Raw genomic sequence first — 6,239 nt, forward strand, 5'->3', positions numbered from 1 at the left:
CTGCTCCGTGGCTTGGCTCTCCGTACTCCATAAAGGGAACACTTGTAAGCTGAGAAGCTGCCAGTTTTTAGGATCAATATGGTACTCACAAGAGCTGGTTAGGAAACAATGCCAGGGACAGAATTTGCAGTGGGGGCTTGTGAGGGATTAGGCTGTTTCCTCAAGATTTACGTCCCAGTGCACAGCCGGTGCTGAAACCTGCACGGCCCACCCTGTGGCTCCAGATGAGGTGAATGGAGGTCTCTTTGGGTTTTGGTTTTTTCAAAGTAAAATCTTCCCAGTGTGCAAACAGGAACCACTAACACTGAACCACATGCAGATGCAGAGAAAAAGTGAAAGTCAGCAAAAGGAAAACAAATTTCTGACATTTTACTTGGGAGGTTCCTGTAAGAGTCTCGGAGAAGCTGTCAGGCTTGGGATATCTGCAGCAGTGTAAGGGTCAGAACTTAAATTTCAAAGCCAATTTCTTCTTCGCCTTCCTGCCTTCTTCACTCAGCAACTGTTTGGGTTCTGTTTCCACTTTTCTTCTTTCATTCTGTTCTCTAGGGCAAAGCAGAAAGCAAATGAAATCTCATTTGTGCTGAGAACTTACATCAAATTGGTTTTATTTCCAAGTGATTCCCCTCCAATTTTATTTTAAAACATGTTTGAAAAGAAACTTAGATTTTATTTCTGGTCCAAAATATGGCTATCTCAGATATTGTAACGGAAACCTTGGGGGTATCATAGAAGGATGAGCTTGAAGCTTAAAAATATGGTGACTTTAACAGACAGGGGAAGACAAAGATCATACAGTATTGCTTATATTTGAAATCTAAAACAACAACAACAACAAAAAAAAAACACAGAAAGAAACTTATTTATCCTTATAAAATAAATGAACAAACTTAGTTACAAAGCAGAAATCAAGTCACAGGTGTAGAAAACAAACTTATGGTTACCAAGGGGGAAGGGAGGGAGAGATAAACTGGTAGATTGGGATTGACATATACATGCTGCTGCTGCTAAGTATAAAATAGATAGCTAATAAGGACCTACTATATAGCACAGGGAACTCTGCTCAGTACTCTGTAATGGCCTAGATGGGAAAAGAGTCTAAAAAGAGTGGATATATGTATACATACAACTGATTCACTTTGCTGTACAGCAGAAACTAACACAACATTGTAGATCACCTATACTCCAATTTAAAAAAAAAGAGATGAAATTCTTTAGTTCAGGAAACACACACATACAAAATAAAGTGACTTAGAAGGGAGGGCAAAATATTACTCAATAACTTGTTTTTGAAAGTGTTATACTGAGGACAGGAGAGACAGTAAAAAACAGCGGTGTCTGAGACAAAGATGAGAGGTGGGGAAACGTGGTTCTATGGGGGAAACAATTTAGTGAATTTAAATCAGGTGCCAAAAAAATTTGTTCTGGGGAAATAAAATCCATTTTTCTGATGTGTGCTCCGGAGGAAATGATTCAAAGCAAGACAATCTCTATTTCCAAATGCCTTCTGGAAATAGGTTCTCCCCCAAGGACACAACAGCAGTGCTGTTAATCTTGACTTAGTGAATGAAAGTATTATACGGACTTCAATCCAGACCTTCAAGCCTTAAAGAGCTCTGAAGAGCCTGGATAAAGCAACCCCGTTTTTCACTTTGGCAATTCCACAGAGGTAACTCACTCTAATTTCCCTTTTGTCTCTATGGGAGGGACTCGAGACTTGAAAAGCAAACAGGTTTCCTTTTCTAATTCCTGGAGAGAAGTCTTCTGTTGCTTTCTTACACTGCAAGGCTGAAGGTGGGTGACCCATCTTCATCTGTTACCCTGGAAGACGTAGAGAAGCAGAAGTAAGTCCGGAATAATAGGCGACTGGTAGATTCCTCCCATGTTCGAGAGAAGTTATTGCCCTTGCGAATGCCAGTTTGTTTTTTGATTTTCCACGGTCCAGCCCTGTATTTAGCACAGAAAGCCACGACACTGATAATAACCCCCCAACATACACGAGGACAAAGCCAGAAGGCGTTTTGTTCTGTCAGGCAAATTATGATCTAAGTTTTCTGCCAACAGCAGTTTTCCCGGATTGTTTACGGCAACCCCAGCATGTGTGTGGAGATTCTAAAACGCAGTAAAATTTTCTGAGATTAAAAAAGAGACTGCGTGCTTATTATTAACAGAAAAAGTAAACTGTTTCATATGGAAACACTTCCCATTGTGGAAAAAAAAAGAAAAAGTGTTGTGGAAAAGGATACCAGGTTATCTAAGCTGAAGGAAAGGTTTGAAGCTTCCCTGGGTGTCTTTTTAGGGACCAGAAAGAAAGGATATAACAGGAATTGTATGAAAATAAACAACTAAACCAAGATGCAGGAACGAGGTTTTAGTCCTGTTTGTCCTGCTGGATCCATGCAAGGTCGTTACTTTCCAAACAAATGCCCAGGAGGAAAATAGCTCCAGAAGGTCAAGTTTTACATAAAATAAGAAAACAGGACACACATCAGCATTTTTTTCCCCTAAGGCATTACTAAAAGACACCAACTTATCTAAAAATGGTACGAAAGTTGAATGATATTTTTAATTGATGCCATGTGTTTTGTTTTTCACTGTGTCCAAATCCTGGGCTAGGCAAGGAAAAACAGAACTTGGAGCCTCAAGTAATTTTTTTCTTTTTTTGCTTTGATGATAGTTGTCACATGCGTGTGAAAATATGATAGGAAAGGGGGAAAAAAACTGGGAAAATCTGGCATTTTTAGTTAGGGAAAGAAACTCTGAAACTGTTAACATTTCTATGAGAGTAATATAAACCAGATAGCTAAATCACTAAATGCTGATCACATCATGGGGAAAAATGAAGTCAATTTTAATGAAAAGTCATTTGAATTAAAAGATGCTACTTCTCATTCGTTAAATGTGGTTTGGCCGTGTGTATATTGTTTCACCCAAATAAAGGAATTTCTCAAATATCTGGCCCACAATGATGCAAGGAATACCAAAACATAGACATTGTATGACAACACAAAAAAATAGCTTTTGTCTGATTTTGTTAAACTCTAGAAGGCTTATTTCTTGTGTGAATTAATCAAAGGGCCTACAGTGCTCTCTTTCCACCCACCAAAAATATCTGTGAATTAAATTCCATAAATAGGGGGTCCTCAAAAGCTGAAGTGTTGCTATGCTCCCCTCCCCCACATGAAATAGTTACATATGAGTTTCCAGAAGAGCCTGTGTGTGCATTTTTCAGCAAGCAGAGTCTTCTCTGGGTGGACTCAGAAAACAGCCCCTTCCCAGTGACTTTATGAGACGCGCCAGAGGCCAACACATGTGACCAAGAGGTCTCTGAAGTTGTAGCCTTTTGTATTTACACTTTTGAAATATCTCTATTGTGATGCAAATCTTGATTTTCAATCAAAATTGGCTGGAGCAAAAAAAAAAAATCTTTCTCTGGAGACCATGGTAGGAAATAAGTAAGCCTAAATCTCAATTTTCTCCCTCCTGGCTTCCTATTAAGCCAGAAAACAATGATACAAAACACAAGCATCTTTTTAGCAAATGCTGATGGAAAACTCTACTGTGTCAACCAAGGCTTCTAACTGACTAGTGTTAGTCTCCAAAGACACTGAGTTTATGCACTTTAAATGACTAAAGTCTTTTTCTCCCTCACCCCTTTTTCTAATTTGGGTGCGGACGTAAACAGCACCTAAGAACATTTTTTGCTTTTGTTGACTGTTCAAAATCAAATCCATTTTAGAGAGTTGGCCTTTCTGGGCCTGGATCCTTTCTTTCAGTCTAAACAAATAAAATGGAAACAAAAGTAAAAGTGTCATCATTACCAAGAAGGCCTCCCCCTTTAATTTGTTTTTAAAGCTGAATGTTGAAATACCGAATCCTGTACTTCGCAGAAAGACTTTTAGGACCGAGGGCCTGGTCTCCTCATGGAACCTGTTCATCCGCTCAGGTTAAAGTGGTTTGTGTCTGTGTGTGCGCACGCCTGTGCCCCTTACTGTACCCTTCGAGATGGAGTTCTGAGGAAGCATTTCTCCTGCCAAAATACACACAGCCTGGGATTAAAAGGGCTGAAACCTACCAGCAAGTTCTTACCGCCCTCCCACAATCATTAGACCAAATCCACCATCATTCTAGATTCATTTTTCCCTTATTCATCTGTCCAACTAATTCCTGCCGCATTCACCAGGCTTATATCTTAATCTTTTCTGTTACATAGAGAATACATAATGAAAAGCTGCATTTTCTGGGTACATGCACACATTTGGAGCGGATGAACCATATGTGAAGTGACATACAATGCTGAATGCAGGCTGAATGGTGTCCAGCGCTAAAAACACTGCGAAGGCAGGAACAAAAAGCAGCGAACAAGAGCCAGAGCGGGGCCGGTCTCCACTAGAACACCAGGGGATTCGCCGCTAAAACATGGGTATAATTTCACTGTTTTCACTCACACAAGCTGTGGGAAAGGAGTCACCATCTGATGTTTGATTGTGTGGGATATGTTTTTGGCAGTGGCCTTGTATTCCGCATTGACAAAAAAGAAAAAAGAAAGAAAGGAAAAAAGGGGCAAAAGAGGGGGTGGGAAGTGTGGGTTGGAGGGGTAGGGAGGAAAAAAAAAAAAAGAATAGAGCTACATTTGCTGTTTTTAATTTGCCGTCTGGGGGCCAGGCACAGCTGACGGAGCTCTGACCAGTGGTCACCTGCAAAGTAGGGCCAGGGCCTGGCTAGTGGCCCCACCGCCTGCACCCTCCCTGGGCTTCTTTATGCTGATGCTAACCACCAGGGGACTTTTATCTGCCCACCCCTGTCGTCTGGTTAACTTATTCCTGAGCAGTGGGATTGACGTTTGCCTGATTTAATAAAACCTTTTATCTGAGATAGTGACTGGGGAAATACGCCCAGGAAAGCAGGCTCCTGCCCACCGACCCTGACATGGCGGCAGAAGCGGAGAGGCGCAGGCTTCACAAGGAAGCATTTCCGGGAGTCTCAAAGGGCCCTGGGAAATGCTTCCGGGTTGCCAGCTCAACCGCCAGGTGTCTACAGCGGTCTCTCAGGAGGACCTCAGCTTCAAGGTTTCTCCTGTGGGGTTTGTGGCCGGAGGCAGGCGGGGTCCCCTACCCCAAACAGAGAATTTAGGAAGAAAGGCATGTCCTTTGTCCTCTCCTCCGTCCCCTTCTCATCCAGGAAGTGCCAGGCGGAGCAAATAAAGAAGGATGCCCAGTTGAATCTGGACTGCAGGTAAAGAACGGATACTAAAAAGTGGTGTGAGGTTTGTCAGCAACCCACATTTAGCTGGATGTCCTGTATTTTGTCTGGCAACCCTATCCCTTCCCCTCTGGGGCCCCGGAGCTGGCCACTCCCTCCTACTCCCCACCCCCGCCCCCTCACCTGTCAGGGAGGCAGCCTCCTCGGCCTGCATCCCAGAGTGTTAAGAGGATAATGAGAAAATAGATGGGTAGCTGCTTTCCAGAAAGATGGCTAATTAGCCTGTCTGGTGAACATGTGGTTCCCATGCCCCAGCTGTGCAAAAAGACTCTCCTCTAACTTCCAGCTTAAACTAGGAGACAACACCAGGGCTGCTGGACAGAGAGAGGTTGTCCTTACTTCCTGCTCTCCACGGCATCTCCTCAAGTGGATTTGGGCATCATTTTATTGGGACCACGTTTTTAAACCGAACTTCCCAGAGGCAGATCCCGCACTTAATGGGAGATTTGGGGATAAAGCCACTTCTTCCCCAGTTGAGAATATGCATCCTCTTCACCTGCCCTGCCCCTACCCCTGTCAAGTCTGCCACCTGTAGCAGCAATCGTGGCTACAGCTCCTGTTTGCCCAGGTATTAGATTGCTGTTTTGGTTACTGGTGTTTGTTTGTTTCTTATTTATTTATTTGGCTGTGGTGTGTAGTATGTGTGACCTAGGATTGAACCAGTGTCCTCTGTATTGGATGCTTGGAGTCTTAACCACTGGATCACCAGGGAAGTCCCTGGTGTCTGTTAATAGGCTGCTTCCAGGATTTGCCCTGAGATGAGCACTCTGCTCTGAGGCTCCCCTTTGCGGGACTGTGACGCATATCTGATTAAAGATAGCGGGAAGGAGGAGCTCTCCTCTGCAAGTGGTGGGTGGGCAGGACAGGGAAGGCAGATCTCTTGGCTGGCCATGGCCTGGGTCCACGTTGTACTTTGTCTGCCAGTGGGCAGGTGGAAGCAGGTACAGGCTCCCCTGGTCCAAGCTCTGATCCTCAGAAGT

At 43.4% G+C, this 6,239-nt stretch overlaps 1 long non-coding RNA gene across 1 annotated transcript; it reads right to left on the reverse strand.

Moving 5' to 3' along the window:
- Positions 1-354: 354 nt before the first annotated feature.
- LOC147380355 (uncharacterized) lies at positions 355-4,959 on the reverse strand. Its single transcript, XR_015135151.1, has 2 exons — positions 1,676-4,959; positions 355-542 (listed from the first exon to the last, which is right to left on the reverse strand). It is a non-coding gene; the product is annotated as an uncharacterized LOC147380355 (long non-coding RNA).
- Between the last annotated feature and the right edge of the window lie 1,280 nt (positions 4,960-6,239).

This window comes from Bos grunniens, chromosome 1, assembly GCF_055505025.1.
Source record: "Bos grunniens cultivar Pamir isolate PY7600 chromosome 1, Bosgru_T2T1.0, whole genome shotgun sequence".
NCBI lineage: Eukaryota > Metazoa > Chordata > Mammalia > Artiodactyla > Bovidae > Bos > Bos grunniens.